The following is a 13,053-nucleotide window of genomic DNA, read 5'->3' as shown; positions in this document are numbered from 1 at the left end:
CTCCCAACCATCTATAATGAGATCTGGTGCCCTCTTCTGGGGTGCAGGTGTACGTGCAGGCACAGCATTGTATACATAATAAATAAATCTAAAAAAAAAAAAAAAGAAAGGATAGGCATAGTTAAACCACATGTCAGTACGCAGTGAAGGAGGAGCCAGCCTTGAACCTAGGTAGGCATCATGGCCTTCAGCTTTAGTTTCCATCACCATTTCCATTTCTAAATGTGTATGAAATGATATCTACTCTTAATTTTCTGGTAGATTACAACTATTGTGCTCAAAAACCAATGATAATACGCAATTCGCTTTCTCCTTTCTGCTGTGTTTTTCTTTCTTTTTTCCTGTGACCAGAGCATACCATTCATAGTTCAGACTGCTGGCTCTGCACTTCAAATCCTCTAGCATCATTACCTAGAACACTGGGTTCACCGGCCACACCACCAAGTGCCTACTGCCCAAACACAAGCCCCACCCTGAGCTCTTTTTTTCCCTGTAGAGAGTCAAATCCAAGGCCTCAAGCTTGCCAGACAAGTGTTCTTTATACTAAGCTACAGACTCAACACTTTCCCCATCTGCATGTGTGTGTAAAAATGAACGTGAGGAGCCAAAGAATGACAGCTTATTCCCTTGTTGCAAGTATGCCTGCCATAGAATTTCTCTAGTTTTCAGCAGAGTGATACAGCGTAGTTACTGTGCCATGATTCTCAGAGCATAATACAAAACAGAAACTAGATCATTTTAAAGTCAAAATGTTTCTTATTCTCTTTTCTTTGTTGTCTGTCTGGCTGTTTTTTGTGTCTCATGGCCCAAGCTCGACTTGAACTCAGCCTCAGTCATCTTTCCTCAGCCTTCTAATGACCTCCTGTGCCCAGACCTACATACTAATTGCTTCATGAGAGTGAAATGGCCTGTTGCTCTGTCTGTACTTGAGTACAGGTTGTTGACTCTTCTTGGATGGTAAAGCAAATTACTCGGCAACGGACTGGGATGCCTGTCCACCGACTGGTCCTGCGTTGTCCTAACATGGAATAGCATGCTACCAGAGCCCCAATTTTGACAGTCAATGGTGAGCCCAGAGCTGCCCAGTGCCTTTCTCAGTTTGGCCTCCAACACTCTCTGATCCCCATAGTCTTTTTCTATCTCCCAATTTTCCTTATTCACAAGTGTTGGCAAGCATTTTCTTGAGAGTGAAAAGCCTTCCGCCTTCATAGTTTGTTCATCTACCTTCATTTTACCTTTTTCATCTTGCTTTCTATTACCATATAGAAAATAAATAAAATAAAATGCTAAATTATATCTAAGTGATAGTTGATACTATTAGTTTATATTTTTATTAGAATAAAAAATTGCCAAAATGTTGGGTATGGGAACTTGAAAATATTTCTCCAAGAAAATAATTGCCAATGAGTATTTTTTTTTCTTAGCATCTTCAGTCAATACATTAAAAAAATAAAAGTCAAAACCATAACATTTTGCTTCATACCCTGAGAGAAAGGAAGAGAGAGACAGCGAAAGAGAGAAGCCAGTAAGGCTAGGTGTGGTGCTGACATGTGCTGGTGCTGACATAGTCAGAACTTAGTGATTTCCAAGTGAGCCAGGACTCAGAGGGTTTCAAGGAAAAGAGAAAGGAAGTATGGGTGGGAGGAGTGGGCCAGGAGACAGAAGAAAACAAAAGAGAGGGCTGAGGACCCAAGTTCAGACTCCAGCGCCGCTATAAAAGCTGAGCGTTTGTATTCCCCGTGCTGCAACCTTGAATGGCTGTAACACTAGCACTAGGGGCGTGGAGACAGCCAGACCACTGGGGCTCATAGCGGGTCATGAAATATTACTGGCCAGCACATTTCTAGCTTAAGCTGCAAGCCCGAGCTTCAGCGAGAGTCCATGTATCACAAAAGCAGTAAGGCAGAGCTGGAGAGATGGCTCTGTGCTTAACAGAACATGCTGCTCTTTCAAAGAATCCAAGTTCAGTACCCGGCACCTACATAAAGGTGGCTCACAACTGCCTGAGAACTTCAGCTACTGGGGGTCTGGCATTCTCTTCTGGCCACCAAAGAAACTCTAAGCTTATGACTTAACTCCTATACACATGGCATACACATAGATATAAAAAACAAAAATAATTAGAGCAAGTGAGGTGGACCACGGATTGCTCCTCCAGAGGACCTAGATTTGATTACAAGCACCGACATGGCAGCTCACAATAGTCTATCAGTACAGTTTCAGGGGATCTGACACCCTCTTCTGGCCTCTGTGACCACCTGACACACACGTGGTGCAGTATTCTGTACTGGTGAAGTGAGCCAATTCAAGCCAAATGAAAGAATAAAGGCAGGGTTGGTGGGGTAGCTGTTGGTGAGGTCACTGACCTCACAGGAGGGGGTCAGGAAGAGAAAGCAAGCCAGCAGAGAGGAGAGAAGAAATACAGAGAGAGAAGGGAACAAAATGTCTGGATTATACAGTGAAGAGCCTTTGGAGGAGAAGAAGCCCAGCCCCTGAACTGCAAAGTTCAGGTAGGGACTGAAGGATGCTAGGAGAACCTGGAGGTCAGGTCTGATTCCCAACAGATATAAATATAATTAAAACTTCCATACACATAAAATTTTAAAAAACAAAACCCAAACCAAAACAAAAAATAATTGCTTCGGGTCGTGGTGGCAGTGGTGCAAGCCTTTAATCTCAGCACTGCAGAGGCAGAGGCAGGGGGATCTCTTGGTTTCAGGCCTTGCAATTGGCAGAACTGGCCTGGAGCAAGAGAGAGGTCCAGAGGTGAACAAATCCGAAAATCTCATCTTGAGGTCAGCAGGAGTAAGGGTCACTCCCTCCCTGTCCTGGGCCTGTAGTCTTGCAAACCCCACCTCTGCCACCTTTAAGGTAGTCTTGTAACCTGGTGGCCACATTTCAAGTCAAAACTTCCTATTTCCTTACAAGGACATGTCCAGCTAGTGCTTGGAATTCCTCTCCATGAAAATGAAGTATGCCCAGCACCTCTGTCCCAGCTAATGATGTACACTCAGCCGGAAAAGCCCTACCTACTTCTCCAAGTTTTATATAGCTCTTATTCCCTTCAACAGAGAAGAGCTGCATCCAACGGCCTGCTAACCCACCCACCTGGCTAAACTTCATTCCTCCAAGTACAACATCGGCACAAAGGTTCCTGGACATCTGAGGTAAGAAACAGAACCCACCCAGAATGATTAGCCTGGTCTACAGAGCTAGTTCCAGAACACCCCCCCCCCCCAAAAAAAAAGCGATATGACTGGAGAGATGACTCAGTGGTTAAGAGCGCTGGCTGTTCTTTTCTAGAGGTCCTGAGTTCAATTCCCAGCAACTACATAGTGGTTAACAATAACTTATAATGAAATATGATACCCTCTCTTGGAATGCAGGAATACAGTCAGCTAAAGCACTCATATACATCAAATACACAAACAAATAAACCTTTGCTAGGGGGTAGTGGTGCATGCCTTTAATCCCAGATCTCTGGGTCCTCTGAGTTACAGACCACCCTGGGACAGCCAGAGCCACAAAGAGAAACCCTGTCTTGGAAAAAAGAAAACAAACAACAACAACAAAAAACATTGCTATAGAAGACATACCCAACATTGAACTCTGACATCTGTATACCCATCCCCTAGGAAGCACACATGCAAACACACCCAAGTAGATAAATAAACCAATCAGACTTCCTTCAAAAGTGGTGACGGGGGTGGGGGAGGTTGGCAAGGATGTAGCACATTTCTTGTGGGAATATAAAATAGTACAGCCACTGTAAAAATAGCTGAGCATTTTGTCAAAGATAAATATAGAATTATCCTATGACCCATAATTGCACCCTGTGTTACACTATATCCCCAAAAGGGTTGAAAACAGTTCAAAGAAAAGATTGTGAATGTCCTATAGAAGAGAAAAATTTTGAATCAGGGTCAAATTATATAATTCTGTCTAAACTGGTATTTACTGTGTAAGCAAGGCTGACCTCCAATTTGCAGTAATCCTTCTGCCTAGGATCACAGTGATACACCACCATGGCCAGCTGGAAAACTCTTTCTTCCATCATTCTGGATTCTTCGCTGGAGTTCTGCAACGAAAGACAGATTATAACTCAAAGGTTTGGTTATAGAGTGGTTTATATAGCATCATAACAAAGGAATAATTAAGTTAGAGTAAGGCAGGAATGATGAAATTCCATGTCAACCAAAACTTCCTGTTGTCAAAAAAGAAAGAAAGAAAATAGAGAGCAAGAAACAGTAAGCATGGCTGTAGGGGTCTGCTCTCTCAGCTAGCCATGGGGCTGAGGCAGAAGGAAAACAAGTTCGAGGCCTGTCTGTTACAAACTGAGTTCACAAATTCAGCCCAGGCAACTCTGAGGCAGCTGGGTAATATAGTGTTTTTGTAGAATGCTCAAGGCTATGGGCCAGTCTAAAGTAATATTCTTTCTTGTTCTCTGTCTCTCTCTCTCTGAGGAGAAAAAAACATCATGACAAAGAAAAATAGTTTCATGTTTCTAATGACAGTGTGAGGGTAACTAATGAAGCCAGATCTTCATGTAAGGCTGGGCCTGGTGGCTCATGGCTGTAATCTCAGAATCTGGAGCTACAGGCAAAACTGTCACAAGTTTGAGGCCAGTTTTGTCTATATACCAAGTTCCAGTTCACCCAGGACAACTCGTGGGATTTTGTCTCAAAAAATAAAACAAAGACAACCACAACAAAAATATTTTTGTTTAGCGCCTTTATTTGATGAGCAAATATTTTTGTTCATCACCATTACATGATGAAAGTGAGGTTATCTCCAGTAGAAGACAATTTACACTCTGCCAATAAGACAAAAATTACAAAGGACTACGAGAGATTTTCTTGCCTAATTGCCTTATGCTAAAAGTAATTATTAAATAAAAGAGGAACCTTTTGGGGTGACATTCTGCTTTCCTTCATGATTGTTCATAGCTGCTTAAAAATAAAAGTAACCCAGAAGACAAACTGCTGAAATACAGGAAAGTGTAGTGTTTATATTGTAAACATTTTGTAGCCCTGGCTGTCCTGGAACTCACTGTGTAGACCATGCTGAGCTTGAACTCACAGAGATCAGCCTGCTTCTCCCTCCTCCATGCTGGACTTAAAGGCTTACAGGAGTGTGTCACCATGACTGAGTTTTTATTTAGTTTAAAAAATATTGTTTTATTTGTTTATTTATTGGCCTTTCTTTTCTTTCTTTCTTTTTTTTTGTTTTTGTTTTTCGAGACAGGGTTTCTCTGTGTAGCCCTGGCTGTCCTGGACTCACTTTATAGACCAGGTTGGCCTCGAACTCACAGTAATCTGCTTGCCTCTGCCTCCCTGAATGCTGGGATCACAGGTGTATGCCACTGCACCTGCCTTTTTATATTTTGGATTTTCAAGACAGGGTTCCTCTGTGTAGCCTTAGCTGTCCTGGACTTGTTCTGTAGATCAGGTTGGCCTCAAACTCACAATGATCCACCTGCCTCTGCCTCCCGAGTGCTGGGATTAAAGCTATGCACCACCCCTCTAGCTTATTCTGAAATTTTTAAAAGTTTTATGCATATACAGGTATTTTGACTGCATGCGCAACCTACACGTTTGCAGTACCATAGAGGCCAGACGAGAGTGACAGACCCCACGGAGAACAGAGTTACCACCCTGTATGTGCTGAGTAAAATTCACGTTTTCTGGAAGACCAGGCAGTGTTCTTAACTGCTCAGCATTCACTTCAGCCCTAAGCTTTCAGTTTTTTTGTTTGTTTGTTTAAAGAGATGTATTATATATACAATGTTTTGCCTGTATATGGGCCAGAAGAGGGCACCAGATAGCAACACAGATGGCCATGATTTCACCATGTGGTTGCTGGGAACTGAACTCAGGACCTCTGGAAGAACAGACAGGGCTCTGAACCTCTGAGCCATCTCTCCCAAGTGTTAGATTACAGGCTATCATCATCTAATCTTATGTAAAATTTCTAGCACAAGCTAATTCATGCTGAGAATGATTAGCTGCCACCAGCAGGTATAGCACAAAATTGGAGTGACTTAAAAGCTGTGTCTTTCTGATTTTTTTTACACAGGATTTCTTTGTGTAGCCTTTGGGTGCTAGCTAGAACTAGCTCTGCGGACTAGGCTGGCCTCAAACTCACAGAGATATGTCTGCCTCTGCCTTCTGCGTACTGAGATTAAAGGTGTGCTCCACTACAGTCTGGCTTTGCTATGTGTTTCTTTTCCAGAGGTAATGATAAAGCTCTTCAAATAGTAGGGGTGATGTTGGCATGTTGTCACAATACGAAAATGTGCTTAATTGTACACTTAAAAATTCCGGTCTCAATGCTGAGGAGATGGCACTGTGGTTAAAAGCGCTAATCTCTCTTGTCAGGACCTTGGATCTATTCCCATCCCCAACATGGTGGTTTACAACCATCAGTAACTCCGCTTTCAGGGTACCTGCGTCCTCCCCTGACCTCCAGGCCACCAAGCACACACTTGGTGCACATACATGTTTACCTGCATGTATGCAGGTAAAATCCTCTAAAAATAAAAAGAATGTAATAAAACATTTATTTATCTATCTATCTATTTATTTACACTATGAGGCTGAGGCAGAAGGATTTCTCTGAGTCAAGAAGTTCGAATCCTGTCAGGGTCGCATATGGAAAACATATACACATGTGGTGTATGTGAGTGTATAGCCCAAAAATTGAATATTTTATGTTAGTGATATCTCCACTAAAAAAAAAAAAATTAAGATCTTACATGTTCATTCTTCCAAGCAAATAGCACTGGACTAGAATAGGGACAGCCACAAGATGGCGGCGGCCCAGGCCGGACCACGTGACTACTTGTAGTGCGGACCACGTTGGCCTCAGAGCCTGGGCAAGGACAGCCACCTCATTGTTAAGCGAAGCCAACGTAACCCGGCTTGGGCGCGCTCTCGCTCCTGCTGCCTAGTGAACGCGCACGCGTGGAGCGCGCACGCCGAACGTCCCTGCGCACGCGCTGGTCCCTCGGGGAGTCGGGAGGAGGCGCGGCGCGGAGGAAGAGGGGTCTGCGCATGCTCCTGAGCTTGACGGGTTTTGAAATGGCTTCGCTGTTAACCCGGATCCGACTCAGGTGAAGCTCCGGTCGGTGCTTTGCTCTGGAGCGGTGGAGGCCGAGTCGGGCCGCGTCTGCTCGCCGGCGGCGGGGCGGCGGGAGGGTAGGGAGGGCCGTGGTTGGGGCGGCCGCGGGCGGGCCGTGGCGGCGGCGGCCGGGCGGGCGGGCGAGGGACGTGGTCCCTTTTGTGCGGGTCGGAGCAGGCCCCGCGCGGCCCGCCCTTCCCCCAGCGCGTCGGCTCCGGCCCCTCAGGTGCGGCCTGCGCTCCTCAGCCTGGCCGGCTCCCCGGCCCGCGCAGCCGCGGCTCCGTGGGGCGGCGGGAAGTGTTTTCGGGGGTTGGCGTCTCTCGCAGACCGGCCCGAGGGCCTCGGGGACCGCGACGGCCTGTGGGCTGGTGTAGGCGCTGTGGCCTTGGCTTGGGGCGCTGGGTTCCATCTTTCCGCGGCCAGCGCCCTGGGGAGGCTGCGGCGGGAGGAAGATGGGTGTCCTAGGCCGGCGGGTTGGGTCCCCAGCCCTGGGTGCCGGGCCCATCTTTTACTTTTCTCTTTGACTTTGGGGAGGGGGTCTTTGCAGTGGTTCTTTTTGAGGTCTGCGTTCTCTCAACTGCCTTCCCCCTCCCCCCTTCGTGGAGATTACGGTGACAAAGGCTGTAGTGACTCCCTCAAAGTTATGTTCGTTATTAAAATGGTATTCATCAATGTCTCCGTCTTTATGGGGGAGGGGTCTGTGCGCAGTTTCCGTTATTGATTTAACCACTGCATGACCTCAGCCCATCGCCTGAAGAAACACTAGGGCTTTCCTTTCTGTGTTTGTCTATAAAGTTGCTGATTTCGTTTGTTTATATATATAGAGTCTCACTAGATCGCCCTAGCTGGTCTGTAACGCCGTGTAAACCATGCTGGCCTAGAGTTTATAGAGATCTGCCTGACTCTGCTGGGCTGAAAGGCTGCTCCACCAAGAGTGCCCAGGCCTTTTTAGAAAATGTTAACTGTGGTCACTGAAGGAATTAAGTCCACCCTTAAGCCTTTCTTTTAAAAATAGGGTATGCATAGTGATCTTGTTGGTAGTGTGTTTTATTTCAGATGTTCAGTTTGCACACACTACTTCCAGTTCTCTGTTGGAACATGTCTTCAATATAGCAATCATTCTCTAAAATAGCCTTTCATTACATTTGTAATTTGATTCAGCGTTGAAACATGAATCCTTTCTTTATAGATATCTGCTATAGAAGAGAAATAGTGAAGCTTTTCTCCCCCCTTGTATCATGGCTCAATTTGGAGGACAGAAGAATCCACCATGGGCTACTCAGTTTACAGCCACTGCGGTTTCACAACCAGGTCAGGCAACTGAACACTTGGACTGTAAATGTGTTGTTTGTGTGTAGGGGTTGTCTCAATTGTGATTTAGTGTAGTGCACAGGACAGTAAAATGATTGTAAATGGTGTAGCCTTTATATTTTAAGATAGTTTTGAAAATTAACACATCAACAACAAACAAGAAAATATACTTAACCAGCAGTTTGGACATAGCTCTCTTTTCTATTTTGTTATTTGTGTCTTAAAATTTTCTAACTTACTAGGGAGTTTTGTCTTTTTAGTTTTGTCCTATTTTCATACTTATGTTTCTCATTCCTTCTCTTTCACTGCACAGCTTTAAGTTTTCAAATGCCTTAAGTTTATCGTTTTTTGTTTTGTTTTGTTCTGCTTTGGGTTTTTAGTTTTTCCAGGCAGGGTTTCTTTGTGTAGCCCCGGATGTCCTGGAACTCACTCTGTAGACTAGGCTGGTCTCCAACTCAGAGATCTGCTTGCCTCTGCTTCCCAAGTGCTGGGACTAACAGCATGCATCATCATGACTAATTAAAATTGATTTAATTATGTGTTATAGAGTACTAATTCATTAGAGAAAATGAACCAACTAGCTTTCCCTCCCTCTCTCATTCCTTCCTGCCTTTGTGATGCTGGGGATTTAATCTGTCTGAGCTTCAAATGAAATATATTTTGTTTAGCATATTTTCAGTTTTAAGAAGACGTATTTTAGGCCAGACATGGTGACACATATCTCAAAAAACAAAAACAAAAGCCAAATAACAAAACAAGAACAATAAAACTCAACTTATAACAGCAGCAAAAAAAAAAAAAAAACAAACACCAAAACAAAACAACCCACCAACAAAAACCCAAAACTAAAATATTTTAAATATATCTAACTGCTGTAGTTTATAAAATGTTTTATATGACTTTTCCTTTCTTTTTTTCTGGTTTGAGGCCAGCTTAGTCAACAGAGTGAGTTTCAGGACAGCTAAGACTACATAGATAGACCTTGTCTCATTAACTCCCCACAAATATTTTATATTTTTGAAAATTACATTTATTTCCGCCTCTTGGGTATATGTTTGTGAGAGAGAAAGAGGGAAGAGAGAGAGAAGGCAGACAGACTGATTGCACATTTGGAATTCAGAGACAAGTTGTAGAAGTTGCTTCTTTTCTTTCATCATGTAGGGTAGGTCTTGTGAATTTAATTTAGGATGTTTGTGTGTATAATGTATATGAGTGCAGGTGTGTATTTGTGTGGAAGTTAGAGAATAACTTTTGGGGTTGGTTCTTTCCACAATGGTTTCTGGGGATTGAACTCAGGTTGTTAGACTTGTGTGGCAAGTGCTTTTACCCATTGAGTCATATTGCTGGTTCAATTATGGTTTTCAGTTGTTGGTATTTAATGTAGAAATACTGACTCTATAAGAACTTAATGTCAGGGACCTTAAAGGACATGTTTTAGCAGTGAAGTATTTACACAGCACCTACAAAGCCTTAGATTTAATTTCTAACACCTCATAAACCGGGTATGGTGCTGCATTTCTGAAATGAGGTGTGGTAGAGGTAGGAGGATCAGAAGTTCAAGTCATCCTTTAGTGAGTTTCAGGCCACTCTTGACCACAAGTGCTCTTGTCTGTGTGTGTCTGTGTCTGTGTCTGTGTCTGTCTCTGTGTCTGTGTCTGTGTCTGCCTGCTCTTGGTGCATTCCTTTAATCCCAGAACATTTAGGAGGCAGAAGCACGTGAATTTCTTTTTTTTTTTTTCTTTTTTTGAGACAGGGTTTATTTGTATGTAGCCCTGGCTGTCCTGGAACTTGCTTTGTTGACCAGGCTAGCCTCACAGAGATCCACATTTTAGGATTCAAGGCATTCAAGGCATGTGCCACCATGGTCAGCTAGGCAGTCATATTTCTGTGGATGTCAAGCCAGCTTAGTCTACATAGCAAGTTTTAGGATATCCAGCTACATAGTGAGATTCTCTGTTAGCCAAAACAAAACCAACCACACAAAACCCCAGTAGCTAATAGGCTAAGGGAAAAAAAATAGCTGTAAGCATCTTAAAGGAACACTTAAATTTCAAAGTAAAGTTAAAAAGCCATTTTCCTGAGTCATAAATCGAAACATAAACAAATAAATGCCATTTGTTACTTACTGTGGGTTTTTATTTCGTTTTGCTCACTCCCCTCCTTTTCAGGACTTTGTACATGCTATGCAGGCTTCATCAAAATTTTCAGTTTTGTGGATTTTTTTTTTTTCTTTTAAGTTTTATGGGTTGTTTGGTTTGTTTTTACCATTTATGTATTTTGTATATTTGTATGGTTGCACATGTGTAGGTCAAAGGACAGTTTATAGCAGTTGGGTTTTTTTTAATATTTATTTATTATTTATACAGTATTCTGCCTGCATGTGTGCCTGCACAACAGGAGAAGGCCCCAGATCTTATTATAGATAGTTGTGAGCCACCATGTAGTTGCAGGAATTGAACTCAGGAACTTGGGAGGAACAGCCAGTGCTCTTAACCTTTGAGCCATCTCTCCAGCTCACAGCAGTTACTCCAGGGTTCCATCTGCACCCTTTATCCACTGGATGGTTGTCCTAGTAAGAATTCTATTGCTTTGATAAAGACCATAACCAAAAACAACTTGTCAGGGAGTATTCCATTTTACAACTCATCACTACATTTTACACTATATAACTGAGAGATGTTGAGGCAGGAACTCAAGTTAGGAACCTAAAGGCATGAACTAATGCCACACAGGCTTGACTATAGGCCTGTTGTGGAGGTATATTTTCAATTGTGAACCCCCCTTCCTAGATAACTCTAGTCAAGTTGACAGGCAAGGGGGAAAAAAGACCCAAAATAACTGACCCCTTGTCAACATGAAGCACAAACATGTTGTTCTAGTTAGGGTGAATATTCCTGTGGTGAAGTACCATGACTGAAAGCAACTTGTGGAGGAAGCTTTTTCTGTGTAGCCCTGGCTGTCCTGGAACTCAGTCTGTAGACTAAGCTGCCCTTGAATTCTGCTTCTGGAGTGCTGGGATTAAACACCACCATCACACGCCCTCACCCCTTGGCCGAGGAAAGGGTTTATTTGGCTCATACTTCCACATCATTATTCATCATCAAAGGAACTCAAACAGGGAAGGATCTTAGAGGCAGGAGCTGATGAAGAGGCCACAGAGGAGTGCTTAAGAAAATACCTTGCTACAGGCTTGCCTACAATCCAGTCTCACAGTAGCATTTTCTAAATTGAGACTCCCCCTTTAATGACTCTAGGTTGAGTCAAGGTATTGTGAAACTAGCCAGCACACATATTATAATTCAACTACAGCTTTTCCTTTTGTGTTTATCCCCATGATCACCTATTAATAGCACTATTTCATTATAAAACACATCCCAGACTTTTTTTTTTTTTTTCTCTGTGAGACAACATTTCTCTGTGTGCCCTTGTTTATCCTAGAACCAGCTCTGTAGACCAGACCGGCTTTGAACTCTGCCTCCCAAGTACTGGGATTAAAGGTGTACGCCACCACTACCCAGCTTTAAAACTTTAAAATTTTTATTTATTTAGGTATTTTATATATATATATATATAGAGAGAGAGAGAGAGAGAGAGAGAGAGATGGATGTTTTTTTTCTGCATGTACAGAGTTTTTCATTGTATCTCTGGCTGTCCTGAGACTTACTCTATAAGCCAGGCTAGCCTCACAGTAGAGATCCACTTTCCTCTGCCTCCTGGGTGTGTCCCACCATGCCTGGCATAGGGTCTTTTTGGTTTTTTGAGACAGGGTTTCTCTGTGTAGCCTTGGCTGTCCTGGAACTTGCTTTGTAGATCAGGCTGACCTCGAACTGGCAGAGATTTGCCTGCCTCTACCTTCCTGAGTGTTGGGACTAAGTTAGGTTCCTAACTTGAATTCCTGCCTCGACTTCTCTCAGTGATATAGTGGCACCATGCCCGGTGGCATATAGTCTTTTGATAAAGTTGATTCTTTAGCGTGGGATGACAGGTATTGAGTGTCCTAACAAAGCTGAAGGATTCACTTATTGGTCTGGTGTCTTGTTAAGTCACCCAATTGTTCACCCGCAGCTGACCAGAACTGCAGATTCTTAATACAGACTAGCATAGGAACAGCCCTCACAGAGTGTTACTTCTCTCTGAAACTTCACAAGCCCATCCATCATCTGCACTGCTCTCAACATTCTTACCTTCCAAACACACATAGAACAGCCAGCCCACTGAACTCTTTCTGTTGTTGTTTGTTTTTTTGTTTGTTTTTGTTTTTTTTTGTTTTTTTTCAGAACCATGTTTCTTGTGTAGCCTTGGCTGTCCTGGACTCTTGTTTTGTAGACCAGGCTGGCCTTGAACTCCTGCCCCCCTGAGTACTGGTGTATATATATTTTTAAAGACCAATTCCATTTTCTTTATGTGTTTTGGTTGTTTTTGGAATTATGTTTGAGTGAGTAAGTTGAGTGTGCGTGTATGAGAGACTGTCAGAGGACAACTTTAGGGAAGGGAGCAGGCAGAAGACAGGTGAAGTCTGCTCTCCACTTCCACCAGGAATCATCTCCCACCATGGGCCCATCAGTGAGCTTCATGCTTACATATCTTATTAGCCTGTGAGACTGACTTTTATTATTTTTTTTT

Source organism: Psammomys obesus, unplaced genomic scaffold, assembly GCF_907164565.1.
Source record: "Psammomys obesus unplaced genomic scaffold, mPsaObe1.curated_primary_1811, whole genome shotgun sequence".
NCBI lineage: Eukaryota > Metazoa > Chordata > Mammalia > Rodentia > Muridae > Psammomys > Psammomys obesus.
This window is presented reverse-complemented; position numbering follows the sequence as displayed.